The 15662-nt window shown below is 46.1% G+C and overlaps 1 protein-coding gene across 1 annotated transcript in view; it reads left to right on the top strand.

The window, feature by feature from the left end:
* The first annotated feature begins 2647 nt into the window (after nt 1-2647).
* The window catches only part of LOC140722657 (NACHT, LRR and PYD domains-containing protein 3-like), a 57163-nt gene continuing 44148 nt past the window's right edge, over nt 2648-15662 (top strand). The window contains exons 1-2 of the mRNA XM_073037371.1: nt 2648-2734; nt 12480-12642. The gene's annotated coding sequence lies outside the window, so the exon portion shown is untranslated. The remainder of the gene's footprint in view (nt 2735-12479; nt 12643-15662) is intronic.

Below are 15662 nucleotides of genomic sequence, written 5' to 3'. Positions count from 1 at the left end.
TTCTGGTCGCCTCATTTTAGGAAGGATGTCAAGGCTTAGGAGAGGATGCAGATGAGGTTTACCAGGGCATTGCCCGGATACTGGGGCATGAGTTATAACGAGAGGTTGGACAAACTTGGGTTGTGTTTTTCTGGAGCACTGCAGGCTGGTGTGAGACTTCCAGAAGGATTATAGGATTACGAGAGGCATAGATAGAGTACAGAGAAAATATATTTTCCTCGAGTTAAAATTACTTATACAAAAGGCCATGCATTTAAGGTGAGATGGGGGTTATTTTAGAAGAGATGCAAGATGTGGGAGAAAAGTTCTTTTACACAGAGAGTGGTGGGTAGCTGGAATGTGCAGACTGGCTGATGGAAGATGCATATACGTTAGTGGCCTTTAAGAGCCATTTACATCGGCAGGTTGATGTGAGGAAAACGGAAGAATATGGCCGCTGTATAGACAAAAAGCGTTAGTTTAACTGAATGTTTCATTAGCAACTTTTCTGAAAGCAACACACAGTGTGTTGGAGAAACTCAGCAGGTCAGGGCGAGGCCATTCTTCAGGACTGTAATGGAAGGAGAGAAGTCAAAGAAAAAGAAAGGTGTGGGAGTGGAGGAAGTAGTACAAGGTCGCAGGCGATTGGTGAAGCAAAGATCCGGAATGCTGATTGGTGAACGAAATAAAGGTCTGAAGAAGGGGGAATCTGTTATGAGAGGGCAGAAACGATGGATAAAAACGAGGGGGGAGGAGCACCAGAGGGAAGTTATGGGCAGATAATGGGGAATGGTGAAGGGGGTGGCAATTACCAGAAATTCGAGACATCAATGTTCATAGTGACAGCTTGAAGGCTACGCAAAAGGAATACAAGTTGTTTCTCCTCGAATCTGAGTGTACCCTTATCACGACAATAGAGGAGGCCATGGACTGACATGTCGGAATGGGAATGAGAAGTGATCTCCAGTTTACGTCGTGGTTCACTTACATGCAAGAGGCCACACCGGGAACCCCGGATACAGTAGGTAACCCCAACAGGAGAAATAACGATTTCTCCTTCCGGTGATGAAAATTTTCGCCTCTCCCCCCTTTCCCTATTCCACATTCTGTCCTTTTATTTCTTCACACATCTTAATACTTTCTCTGGGCCCCTCCTCCGTCACTTTCTCTTATTGTCCATTCTCCTCTCCTATAAGATTCTTTCTTCTCCAGCAGCTTCCCACCCACCTGGCTTCCCTTATCCCCTTCCAGAAGGCCTCTTTGCGCTCCCACTACCTTTTAATTTAGGCATCTCCCCTCTTCCGTCTCAGTCCTGAAGAAGGGGCTCGGTCGAAATGTCGTCTGCCAACTCTTTTCTGCAGATGCTACCTGACCTGCCGAGTTCCTCAAGAATTTTGTAAGCTTTCATTTCATAGTGGAGTAACACAGAGGTTAGAGTGTTTCTGTGACAGGGAATGCAATGAAGAATCACCAGACTGAACCCTGGAGAGGCCGGGTCATCATGCAAATAAATATAAAACGCGATAAGCCTTTAATTTAGAGAACCGAGGACGAATAAGTGAACACATTGAAATGCACAACATCAGCAGCGGTTGAACCAATGAAAAATGGTGTGGATTCTTCGGGACTGAAATGGGGGGGGAAATGTCTCTAACTCCGAGGGTGGTGAATGTTTGTGAATCCCCACCTGAGAAGGCAGTAAAGATTCATGATGGTCCTCGCGTAAAACTGAGGTCGGCAGATGTGTGGGATCGAGGAAATGAGGATCGGGCAGAAACATGTGGCTGAGATGGGAGCGCAGCCGCCATCTTTTTGATCGTTCGATGGGCTGAATGATCTCCTGAAGTTTCTCCCTTGGTGATGTTACATTCTTAGTCTCCAGTGAGGCAGGGGGAATGCGTATAGAAGTTAGTGTTTGTAAACATTGAACTGATTTGAAAAGAACCTGCACATTTCAGGTCTGGGTGTAAACTGTATGGCGGTCTGGTATGGGGGCCGAACCCGTAAATCGTTGACCGAAGAGTGGAGAAAGGGGGACGAAACGGAGGTGTAATTATGAAATAATGTGGAAAATGCGGCAGCTGGGTCATGCAGCGTGTGAGGGGCGAAGAGAAGAGTCACCAGTTTAGGAGGGAGACCTTCAGCCCGTCACTACATCCCGCTCCATTTTCCCATTTTAGCGCAGATCTGCAACATCTGCGGGTTTGTTTATCATGGTTGTTCATTTTAATCTTTCTTCCGTTCTGTCAAGGCAATAAGATCCAGATCTGTCACGCCCTCTCATTGTGGGTGGGTATTTTTTTTTTCTTGACTCATTTCACTGTTACGAGCTGCGGTGCATTTAATGTTTCCCGATGTACGACCGTATTTATGGGAGAATTAAGCCTTTCCATTGATCTGTGTGTGTCGAAAATGTGTACACTTCAGTTAAGCCTCCTTCCAGAGGATTCAAATCTGCAAACAAGGTTCTCTAATATTTCCACCAAAATAAAATAGGGAGTCGAATTATTATTATTATTATTATTATTATTATTATTATTATTATTAATTTTTTTGAACAACTCTGTGCTCCATGGTCTATGGTCTATGCTCTTTGCTCCGCCTCCAAAAGTCCCGCCCCGGCTCTGAAGACGCGGGGACTCAAATTGCGCATGCTCAGTCTTGGTTTGCTTTCCGTTCTGAGTTGAAGCGCATCGTCGCGGGGAGGCGGGGGTAGGATCGCTGTCTGCGAGGCAAATACATCAAGTTCCCACCGGTGAGTATTTGAGGTCCTTCCGAGCGGGCATGTTTGAGTCCCGTTAATTCACCCGAACTGGCGGGTCGGTCCGGGTTGTAGGACCTTCACAGCCAACCGCCTGAGATGAGCCGCCGCTCAGCACTTGTTGCTTTAGCCCGAGGAACGGGTAATCTGGTGATGCCGGGACTGCAATCATCAGTTGCGCTGTACCTGGGGAAATTCGGCCTGTTGCAGCCGGAGGTTAAACGGAGTAATCGCGTTTGCGGGACGCTGCTCCATGTGTATGAGTAGTTTTATCTTTCGTCAGTTCAGACTAGGTAATGAGATCCAGATTTGTGACGTCCCCTCTTTCTGTGTGGGCAGTTTTTTTTTTGTTTCTTGACTCCATTCCACTGTTACGACCCGCCGAAGAGCAGCGAATGTTTCCGGGTACATATCCCTATTAATGCGAGAATTAAGCCTTTTCCTCTTGCCTGTTCCTCAAAAATTTGTACACTTCGATGAAATCACCCTCCCGAAGTTCCGGAGCTGAAACTCAGACTGTCTAAGGTTTCCACACAATTTAAGTGAGGAATGGTTTATTATTGCCATGTACCAACGTACAGTGAAAATTCTGTTTTACATACCATCCACACAGATCAATATGTTACAACTTCTTGTTCAATTTCCTTCCAGCCTGTACCTCACCACGTCAATGATATATGTCAACAATCTTTTTTCTAACCTTTGTCTCATTCTCAAGTATTGTACTGCACTTTTACTTTACTATGTTTTCCAGGAACTGTGTCTCTTTGTTCGGTTAATTGATGTTTAATTGAATACAGCACGAGGCAGGGTAAAGGCAGCCATTAAGCCATTTAAATTTTAGTTTCAGCCTTACAAAATGGCTTCTGTGCTGATTTTTGTCACAATGAAACGCAGAGCATATTATGTTGAGTTTGTTATTTCCTTTCTCGATGATTTTCGGTGAACCACTTCCTCCGTTTTCAGGGTAACAGCCCTCGGTAGCTGCAAGAAATATTGCACACATTTATCGCTCTGTGGTCACCGCTTCTTAGCGTAGAGAAAGTGGCCTCGGGAGCAACTGCAACAGAGAGATAGTGGGAGGAAAGGATGCTGTGAGCATTGACTGTATGGAATGTATTACACACGCGTAGGAATGGACTGAGAACTAACAAATTAGGAGGGGTGGGGCTGGCATTACACAGATCTGTTGAACAGTATTGGGCGCCCCCAACATTTTGCAGTCAGATAATATCTGTGCAGTAAAAGAGAGAGAGAGAGAGAGAGAGAGAGAGAGAGAGAGAGAGAGAGAGAGAGAGAGAGAGAGAGAGAGAGAGAGAGAGAGAGGGAGGGAGGGAGAGGGAGAGGGAGAGAGGGGGGAGAGGGGGAGAGGGGGAGAGGGAGAGAGGGGGAGAGGGAGAGGGGGGGGACAATGTTCTTTTGCAGGAATTTTGAAGTAAGATGGATAGACGATCATTAGGTTCAGTTTGTGAATCGGAAATGCCAGGATCACCACGACAAATCGTCGGTCCCAAAGCGTCACTGAGCAGTCTTTATGTAGGTTATAATACTTGTTTGGTTCCAGTTCCACCTTAATATGTGAATCAGAAGTGGCAGGAAACCCACGGCAAATCGCCGGCAGCGAAGCGTCGCAGGGGAGCTGCAAATCTGGAATGGAGTCCCTGAGATTATAGAACAGGCAGTATACAAGCTCTACTCCAGGTTGTTCAGCTGGGTTTGAATCTCTTCAGTTTGCAGCGAAAAAGATGATCGGAGCGTTTGGACTTTGGTTGTGGGGAAATCACCGATTACACCGCCCAGCGGAGCCGAGCTTGCCAATCATGATGACGTTTTAGAAAGAGACAACAATGTTGACCCGACTCGATGTCAGCAAACACAGGACGATAACTCAAGTTGGATTTAGCGAATGGAGGCTTGTGACGACTGTGATGTGCGTGTTGGTATTGAAATATGTCATTCATGACTTTGATTTGTTTATGAATACACATAGCACGGCTAGCAAGTTGTGATACTAGGGAGTCTTCAAGGGCTCTTGTTGATATTGCAACATGTTATAATGTACTTCAAAGAGATGTTGGTCAGTGATGGAGATAGACTGAGATACAGCAAATGGTTTTCAATTTGGACAAGTGAAAGATGGTGCGTTTTGGACCGTGAAACCGTGGTGCGCCTGGTATGCTGAATGACGGCGCACCAAGCGTTGTGGAACAGAGCGAGCTGGGGTTACCAGGGTAACTTTCGCTGAAAGCGGACGTGCAGGTATAGAGGGTGGAAAAGAAGGCTTTATCCATGCTGGCCTTATTCAGTCAGGCATTGAGTTTTGGTTTGCAGACATCGTATTGCAGTTATATAAATAGCCTGTGAGGCTACACCGAGTATTCCGTACAGTTGTGGTCACCATATTGTAGGAAAACTATTATCAAGCTGGAGAGGGTGATGAAGAGATTGATGAGGATTCTGCCTGAGCTAGAGGGCCAAGTTATAGGGAAAGGTTGGTCAAGTTGGATCTTTATTCCACGGAGCACATACAAATTTGGGTGACGTTGTAGGTTTATAAAATCAAGCGGGAAAAAGAAATCGATAACCATCCCCTTTGTCTTGTTGACATTGGGAAAGAGGTTATTTGACTGGCTCCAGGTCTTAAGCTATTTTCTCTGTATGACATTTCATTATTGTTCCTGATGAGCCCCACCACACTGTGTCACCGGCGATTTTAATTTCAGTGTGGTTGTTGGGTGTTTGGCCATGCAGACTGTGTGAGTGGAGTGTACAACAGTGGGCTCAGCACACAGCCAAGTTCTGGATAATGGGAAGGAACAGCGGTTGTGCATCCTGACTGTCTGTGGTCTGTTAGCTAGGAAGCCCAACATCCAGTTGAGCAGTGGTGTAATTAGATGGCTGAGAAGGAATTGGTTCACCAATGTCTGTGGGACTATAGTGTTACATGCCGAACTGAAATTCAGAAACAGCATTCTGACACAAGTGTCCCTGTTTTTAGTGTGTGTCAGGTCAAGGGGAATGACAGATGCTATGGCATCTGTCCTGGAGTGATTCGGTACGTACGTTTATTGGTGAGTGCCCAGTGAGTAAGGATTGGAGTTTTTGATATGTGCCGTTATCAGCCGTCAATGAACGCCACACTAACTGGCGTCAGATCGGTTTGTTCTGAATGTGTCGAGTTCGTTGGTACAGGGAGGATGGTGGCTGATTTGAAGCCGGTGAGAACGGCAGCCTGGAAGAGTGAAGTGTTGGCAATGGCCGTGAAGAGATCAATGCGCTGATGTGCACACTGTATGCGAGCTCAGCCTGGATGTTTTCTGGCCCAGCACCCTTGCAGAGACCTTATTACGTCTTCTGTTACAGACATTGACTGCTCAGCTCTCGGGGTGGCGGGGGGTAGTTTTCGTGACTGGCTTGTGTTGTGCCTCGAAGCAGTGCTTAGAGCGCCAGGGAGGGAAGCGTTACTGGTACAGTCAAGGCTACCTTTTCCCTCACGTAGTCTGTGAAGCCCTTGATGCCCAGCTACATACACCAGGCTTCGTTTCCCAGGGTTGGGGAGTCCGATCGAAGGGATCTGAGAGGTAATCTCAATACACAGAGGTAGTGAGTACCTGGAATGAGCTGTTCAGTGTTTGCATCATTGGTTACCTACGTCGGGTTCAGTATCCTCACCGTGTTTGGAAATTCCTTCTCACTGTCGTCTGTCTGTGAGCAGCTGAAATTAAAGAAACACTCAAGATGCTGGGAACTTGAAATCAAATTAGAAATTGTTCAAAGCCATCCGACACAGGGTGTTAGACCGGAAAAAAAATTATCTTTCGACAGATTATCTGTTGAGTTTTTGTTTCATTTGTAGCTTGTTAGCACACTGCCTTGGAAAGATTCAAGTCTCTTGGGAAACGAAGTTGTGTGGAACTGGGAAATTGGATTGAAAACTAACAGATGGAATTTAATACAGATAAGTGTGGGGTGTTGCATTTTGGCAGGGCAAACGAGTATATAACTTACTCATTGACTAGTAGGGGGTCTGCAATGTGGGACAAAACAAATTGACATGGGAATACAGATCCATTAAGGGAGAAGCAGAGTTAGATAGTGTCTTAAAGAGATCCCATGTTGGAAAACCCCTGCTGGATTTATACAAATGTATTGTAGTATAAATAGTGTGAATGCAGTTAAGCGCTTGCCCATCTGAGGGTGAATTTAGGGCAAAAAGACAGACAGACAGACTTTATTGATCCCGAGGGACATTGGGTTTCGTTACAGCCGCACCAACCAAGAATAGTGTAGAAACATAGCAATATAAAACCATAAATAATTATATAATAACAAGTTAATCATGCCAAGTGGAAATATGTCCAGGACAAGCCTATTGGCTCAGGGTGTCTGACACTCCGAGGGAGGAGTTGTAAAGTTTGATGGCCACAGGCAGGAATGACTTCCTATGACGTTCAGTGTTGCATCTAGGTGGAATGAGTCTCTGGTTGAATGTACTCCTGTGCCTATCCGGTACATTATGCAGTGGATGGGAGTCATTGTCCAAGATGGCATACAACTTGGAGAGCATCCTCTTTTCAGACACCACTGTCAGAGTCCAGTTCCACCCCTACAACATCACTGGTCTTACGAATGAGTTTGTTGATTCTGTTGGTGTCTGCTACCCTCAGCCCGCTGCTCCAGCACACAACAGCAAACGTAATAGCACTGGCCACCACAGACTCGTAGAACATCCTCAGCATCGTCCGGCAGATGTTAAAGGACCTCAGTCTCGTCAAGAAATAGAGACAGATCTGACCCTTCTTGTAGACAGCCTCAGCGTTCTTTGACCAGTCCAATTTATTTTCAATTCGTATCCCCAGGTATTTGTAATCCTCCACCATGTCCACACTGACCCTTTGGATGGAAACAGGGGTTACCGGTGCCTTAGACCTCCTCAGGTCCACCACCATCTCCTTAGTCTTTTTCACATTAAGCTGCAGGTGATTCAGCTCAGCCTCATCTCCCTTGCTGATGCATCCAACTATGGCAGAGTCATCAGAAAACTTCTGAAGATGGCAAGACTCTGTGCAGTAGTTGAAGTCCAAGGTGTAGATGGTGAAGAGAACGGGATACAGGACAGACCCCTGTGGAGCCCCAGTGCTGCTGACCACTCTGTCTGACACACAGTGTTGCAAGCGCACGTACTGTGGTCTGCCAGTCAGGTAATCAATAATCCATGACACCAGGGAAGCATCCACCTGCATCACTGTCAGCTTCTCACATAGCAGAGCTGGGCGGATGGTGTTGAACGCACTGGAGAAGTCAAAAAACATGACCCTCACAGTGCTCGCCGGCTTGTCCAGGTGGGTGAAGACACGGTGCAACAGGTAGACAATGGCATCCTCAACTCCTAGTCGGGGCTGATAGGCGAACTGGAGGTGGTCTAAGTGTGGCCCAACCATAGGCCGGAGCTGCTCTAGATCAAGTCCCTCCAGGGTCATGATGTGGGAGGTCAATGCCACCGGTCTGTAGTCATTAGAGCCACTGGGGCGCGGCGTCTTCGGTACAGGGACGAGGCAGGACTTCTTTCACAGCACAGGAACCCTCTGGAGACTCAAGCTAAGGTTGAATACATGGTGAAGTACTCTACATAGATGTGGGGGGGGGGGGCACAGGCTTTGAGCAGCCTGGGGTTGACACCATCCGAGCCTGCAGCCTTGCTTGGGTGGAGACGTTTCAGCTGTCTTCTCACCTGCTCAGCTGTGAAGCCCACCATGGTGGTTTCAAATGTAGGAGGTGTGTAGTCACGAGAGCAGGGTAGGGGGCTGTGAGGAAGGGTAGGAGTGGACAGTAGAGTATGTGTTGGTTGGGAGCCGACACAGAAGAATCATGAGGGGATGGGCAGGGGCCACTGTGTCAAATCTGTTGAAGAGCAGGTTAAGTTCGTTGGCCCTGTCCACACTGCCTTCTGCTCCTCTGTTGCTAGTTTGCCGGAACCCAGTGATGGTCCTCATCCCACTCCAGACCTCTCTCATGTTGTTCTGTTGGAGTTTCCACTCAGGCTTCCTCCTATACTTATCTTTAGACTCCTTGATCTTGGCTTTCAGGTCCCTCTGTATTGTCCTCAGCTCCTCCCTATTTCCATCTCGAAACACCCTCTTTTTAGCGTTCAGGATGTCCTTAATGTCCTTCATTACCCATGGCTTGTTATTTGAATAACAAAGGACAGTTCTTGCCGGAACATTGCAGTCCACACAGAAATTGATGTAACCAGTGATGCACTCTGTGAGCCCATCAATGTCCTCTCCATGTGGCTCACAGCGTGCCTGCCAGTCTGTCACCTCAAAACGATCCTGGAGTGCCTCATAAGCCTCCCCCTGACCATTTCCTCACTGACCTCGAGGTTGCAGGTTTACTCTTCACCAGATGCACGTAGCAGAGTTTGAGATGCACCAAGTTGTGTTCTGACCTTCCCAGTGGTGTAAGAGTAGAGGAGCTGTACGCATCCTTAAAAAGTGAAATACTTAAGGGAATCTGAGGGGTAACTGCTTCACTCTGAGGGCGGTGCGAATGCTGAAAGAGCTCCCAGCCGTATTAGAGATGAAGGTTCAATTGTAGTATGTAAGAGATGTCTGTGTAGGTACATAGGTGAGGGTGGTCTAGAGGGCTATGGTCTGGGTGCAGGCTGATGGTACCGGACCGAACATAGCACGGAATGGACGGGCTAAGAGTCCTCTGTCTGTGCTCTAAAGGCTCTATGAATCTACATTAAACTTGAACACATAATCGACATTTGTTGCAGACGGGTTGTATCCAACAACGTGTTTTTATTTTGGACCAGCGTCTGCACTGCTGGAAGTTCTGTAGAGATGGAACCACCGTGAGATTGGCTGAATGCACCTCGACAGGGTAAATACAACCAGTGGAATTTTAGTTTCACCGTTACAAAATGGCTGAATGATCATTTCATCTTTGCCATAATAAAATTCAGAACATGTCAAGTTGAGTATTATTTCCTTTTTCAGTTATCTTTGCAAGCCACTTCCTCCGTCGCCAGGGCAACAGCTCGCTGGAGCTGCAAGGAGAGTTGAACATGTTTATCTCTCTCTGTTTACTGACTCTCAGCGGAGAGACAGGGGCCTCAGCAGCCAGTGTTGATACGAGGATGCTTTGATCATTCACTGTGCGGGACGGATGATGTCTGTACTGGAATGAAGGAACAACTAATGATTGTAGGGATTGCATTTATGCGATTCTGTTCAGTGTGTCAAACATCTTGCAATCAGTCAGTGTTTTGTGCATCAAAAGAACAAAGAAATATCCTGTACTCAGTTTCCAGTGCTATATTTTCAATGTTATATTTAAAAAATATTGTTCTTGTTACACGACGGGGAAAGTTGCTGTTAATTGACCTGGGCTTGATGACTGTCGCCAATAAAATAATGAACAAATGTGTTCAATGTAACTGAGGAGACAAGTTGAAATGTATCAGCACCCTCTTCGTGACCCAGTGTCCATGTTTCCCGGCTGATCTCCATCCAGACAAAGGATCATCAGGCCCCAGTTCTGTCATGGGTTGGTGTGGGAGTGTAAGGTTTTGAACTGGGATTAGCTGAGACACTGCCGCATATTACCGGCAGCAAAGAGCCCTGGGAGAGCTGGTGCTTGAGATACAATCTTGGGATGGAGGCTCCGGGAATATGGGACTGTCTGTGTTTGGGCTTCGGTCTACGTCGGTTCTTTTACAGATGCGGCTGGATGTTCCTCCTTCCTCAATGAAGCAGACGTCTCCGGGGCTGGATATTGGTAGCGTGAATCTCTCAGTGTGTGATCTGGAAAAGATGTGCGAGGCTCTCGGTGCGGGCTGTGACCCTCTGAGGTTGGATCCTGGGATACCACACATGTTTTGACCCAGATAAAATGAACCGGGGATCAAGTTGTCCGGTTTTATGAGATGTTGAGCGAGTATTCCTGTTCTGTGCTCAAATGTTTGGTTCTGAATTTCCCTTGAAAGCGAAGCAGAGAATGAGTTCGCATTCCATCCCTCACAGGGAGAGGTTGTGATTAAATACGCTGTTTAGTGTTTGCACCAGTAGAAATAGCCCGGGGTTTCAGAAATCAATTCACATTTGGAAATTCCTCTTCACTGTCACCTGTCTATCTGCCAGTGGGAGTCAAAGGGAAACTCAAGATGCTGAAGATAGAACAGAACATGGAACAGAACATCACAGGAACAGGCCCTTCGGCCACAATGGTGTGCCAAACCAGCTGAAAAGTATATCAACACCCCCCCAAAAATCTCCTACCTGCAAAATGTCCATATCCTCTCAATCTTCCTCACACACATCTATCTAAACGTCTCTTAAAAGCCTCCGATGTATTTGATTCCCCCACCATAACAGACAGCGCATTCCAGGCATCCACACCTCTCTGAGTAAAACAACTTACCCTCACATTTCCATTGCATTTACTCGCTCACACCTTCATTGCATGGCCTCTGATATTAGACATTTCTAACCAGCGAAAAGATACTCCCTGTCTACTCTGTCAATGTCTTTCATAATCTTATAATCCTCTATAGATCTTCCCTCAGTCCCTACCGCTCCATGGAGAGCACCCCAAGATTTTCCACTAGAAACTGGATGAATCCATTCTGACGAAAGGTTAGGAAACTGAATCGCTATCTTTTTTCCTCTCCCCACAGCAATTCCTTACCTGCTGAGCATTTCTTGTGATTCCAGTTTCTCTTTATTACATTCACCCTGGAACATTTTATATCCTCTGTGAATGGAACAGGGCACCTGCGCTCGTTTTGTGAGAGTTAATAGAAGAGTAAAGAAACCAGATTTTTCCCAGTACATTATCCTTGTACCAAATGTCCTGTTTTTCACGGAAATGTATTCAGTACAGTTGTTGCTAACAAGGTTCACAAAATAAGCTGAGGAATCATAAGCTTTATGCGTGTGGAGCAGTGATGGCCCTGGGCCTGTGTTCAGTGCAGTTCACAGGGATAGTGTTCGGGGGGGGGGGGTGAGTAGATAGGGCGGGAGTGATTATTTACACCAACTGAATAGCAACAAGTCTGGATGCAGTGAGAATGGACAGGGTGGCTTGATTAGACGGAGAGTCTGGGATCTGAGAGTGCTGCCTCAGAAATAAAGAAGCTTCACTTAAAAACTGAGCTGAGAGAAATTTCTTCAGCCAAAGGTTGGTGGAATGTGAAGTTTGATGTCACAGAGGGTGGTGGAGGCTATCGTTGGGTATATTCACATTTTGGGTTGCTAAATAGGTTGAGTGTTATAGCAGGGAAGCGAGAATAAGGTGTTGAAAATAAAATCTTCCATGAATGATTGAGCAACAGACTAGAATGACCGAGTCATCCAATTCTACTCCGATGTATTATGACTTGTATCTTATACTATGACTGAGCGATGACTTCATTGTATCCCATCACAAACAAGAGAAAATCGTCAGACGCTGGAAATCCAAGCAACACACACAAAATGCTGGAAGAACTCAGCAGGCCAGGCAGCGTCTATGGAAGAGAGCAGCGTCGACATACAGATGCTGCCTAGCCTGATGAGTTCCTCCAGCATTTTGTGTGTGTTCTTTTGCATCCCATGTCAGGCTTTGAAAAGTGTGAGTGACAGTTACAGATTTCTTCACTCGGATCATGATATATGCGTTCAATATTTAAATTTCAGTTTAATGCTTTGTTCTCATTTGTATTAGTAACATACTCTATTCTCTCTGGTTAAAGTTAGACCTGCGGTGAGAGGTTTATTGGAAGAAAAGCCAACGACTGGAAGTAAACCACAACTGAAGATGAGGGAACAGCAACAATTGAACCAGTCCGAGGACTGAGAGCATCAACTGGAGAGAAACCTTCATTGATTCCATTGATTCAGTCAGGAGGAAGTTTGGTGAGTCTCATTTACTCAAACACTGGTCTTTTAGACATTACATACCTGTACAAAGGAAGGTAGGAAATAGTTGGAGCGGAACTGTATAAATGTGGAAGTGCCAGTTATGCCAGTTGCAATCACTCCAGATCTGCTAATTGCTGTCGGCATCAGCTCTGTGAGGCCACGCACATTCCTCATATTGTTTGCTCAATTCAAACATCACTTCTGATGTTTCCTTGCTTGTCTGTGTTATGTCATAATAATTTCAAAACGCGGTGAGAATTTCCTCCCTTTATAAGACGCCGCAACTGCTTCCTGCTGTAGTGATTGCAAAAATGTGGAATTAACATGAACGACAGCAACATAGATAGATAGATAGATAGATAGATAGATAGATAGATAGATAGATAGATACTTTATTCATCCCCATGGGGAAATTCAACTTTTTTTCCAATGCCCCATACACTTGTTGTAGCAAAACTAATTACATACAATACTTAACTCAGTAAAAAATATGATATGCATCTAAATCACTATCTCAAAAAGCATTAATAATAGCTTTTAAAAAGTTCTTAAGTCCTGGCGGTAGAATTGTAAAGCCTAATGGCATTGGGGAGTATTGACCTCTTCATCCTGTCTGAGGAGCATTGCATCGATAGTAACCTGTCGCTGAAACTGCTTCTCTGTCTCTGGATGGTGCTATGTAGAGGATGTTCAGAGTTATCCATAATTGACCGTAGCCTACTCAGCGCCCGTCGCTCAGCTACCGATGTTAAACTCTCCAGTACTTTGCCCACTACAGAGCCCGCCTTCCTTACCAGCTTATTAAGACGTGAGGCGTCCCTCTTCTTAATGCTTCCTCCCCAACACGCCACCACAAAGAAGAGGGCGCTCTCCAGAACATGTCATTGACTCCTCTGTCTATTGCAAGATGCAATGATATACTTGCCCTGGAGCATATCGTCGTGCAAGCCTCTGCTAAGAGCAAACCCTCTTGAAGCCAAATGTCCCACCACCACATTTCATTCAGTCCTAACTAGCAAATGCCAACCAATAATGTACATTTACGTAGCCTGGCGTCATCAAGTATCTTTCTACCAATAAATTGTCAGACCTGTGAATCTGTGATCAAGCAGAAACAGGTTTCGCAATGTTCCTGTTTGACCCTGTACCAAAGGCATAGGTTATATCTGTACTTGAGATGAACGGATGTTTTTGCAGCCAGGACTGCTGGAGCTGCCGGAGTCGGTTTAAACTCAGTCATTTCGGGATGGGAAGCAGCGTGTTGGATCAGATGATGAAGGAGATGATATTCAGTTAGATACAATGCTCAGAGGGACGGTGGGAGGTTTGGCTGTGGATAGGGCATCATGTAGTGAAAAGCAGCAACAGATCCACCCCCAACCCCGTCACTCCCTCTCTCACCCTCCTGTTTTTCTTGCCGGTGTTAATCGCGGGAGTCAGCAACTCTTTGTACCCACGGGCCAGTGAAATTAAAGCCTTTGATTCCATTCAAAGCCTAGTTTCTTTATAAAGAGTGGGGTTGAATTGTTTTCGAAATGAACATCGGGGAATGCGTAAAAAAAAATTAAATCAGATCAGTAGCAATTTCGGAGGGCTGAGTGGTCCACTTATGCATTCGGTGTGCTGTTTAGAAAAGTTCTAACAGTTTAATTAGTATAAGCCAATATAACAGCCGGATATTAATGTTATTGTGGAACTGAAAAGAAAAACTACATTGATTAACTACATACATGGAGATTTGTGTGTTAATGCTGTACCCCAGCGGGTTGCGGATCGACCATGACTCACTCGGTGAAATGGCCAGCACGGTACGGGACCGAGGGACGCGCTTACTGACTCTACAGTCTCCCCATCTACCGCGCGAACGAGCTCACCGCCCCGCCCACTGCCCACGTGCATCCTCTCGCGGAGCTTCGTCACCCTCGCGCTCCCGGGCTGACGTTGAGACGATTTGAGCATGCTGTGCGTGCCCGGTATCTGTCGCGGTGACGTGAATTTCACTTATCCCTCATTGGTGACAGCAAATAACCATTTAGCATATCAACCAATGGGGATGTGGGCTTCGTCATTTAGGAGTTCCCTCCGTAGATCCCGCCACGTGTTTCCTAACCCGACTCCCGGAAAAGATCCAACAAGCCAGTTTCTTTAATGTCACTCTTCCTCAACAAGGAGTTGGCGGAGCTGTAAGGTTGACGGATTGAAGTGGGAAAACGGGGGTTTATCTCCTCTGAAGTAACGAGGACGAATAAGGCTTCAAGTCAAGTCAAGTCACTTTTATTGTTATTTCGACCATAACTGCTGGTACAGTACATAGTAAAAATGAGACAACGTTTTTCAGGACCATGGTGTTACATGACACAGTACAAAAACTAGACTGAAATACGTAAAAACAACGCAGTGAAAGCTGCACTAGACTACAGACCTACACAGGGCTGTGTAAAGTGCACAAAAACAGTACAGGCATCACAATAAATAATAAACAGGCTAAATAGGGCAAGGTGTCAGTCCATGCTCTGGGTATTGAGGATTATGATAGCTTGGGAGAAGAAACTGTTGCATAGTCTGGTCGTGACAGCCCGAATGCTTCGGAGCATTTTCCCAGATGGCAGGAGGCAGAATAGATTGTATGACGGGTGCATGGGGTCCTTCATAATGCTGTTTCCTTTGCGGATACAGCGTGTAGTGGAAATGTCCGTGATGGCAGGAAGAGAGACCCCGATGATCTTCTCAGCTGACCTCACTATCCGCTGCATGATCTTGCGATCCCAGATGGTGCAATTATCCGAACCTGGCAGTAATGCAGCTGCTCAGGATGCTCTCAATGCAACCCCTGTAGAATGTGATGAGGATTGGGGTTGGGAGATGGACTTTCCTCTGCCTTCGCAGAAAGTAGCGACGCTGCTGGGCATTCTTTGCTATGGAGCTGGTGTTGAGGGACCAGGTGAGATTCTCCGTCAGGTGAACACCAAAAAAGTTGGTGCTCATAACGATCTCTACCGAGGAGCCGTCGATGT

This window comes from Hemitrygon akajei, unplaced genomic scaffold (assembly GCF_048418815.1).
Source record: "Hemitrygon akajei unplaced genomic scaffold, sHemAka1.3 Scf000082, whole genome shotgun sequence".
Classification (NCBI taxonomy): Eukaryota; Metazoa; Chordata; class Chondrichthyes; order Myliobatiformes; family Dasyatidae; genus Hemitrygon; species Hemitrygon akajei.
This window is presented reverse-complemented; position numbering and strand designations above follow the sequence as displayed.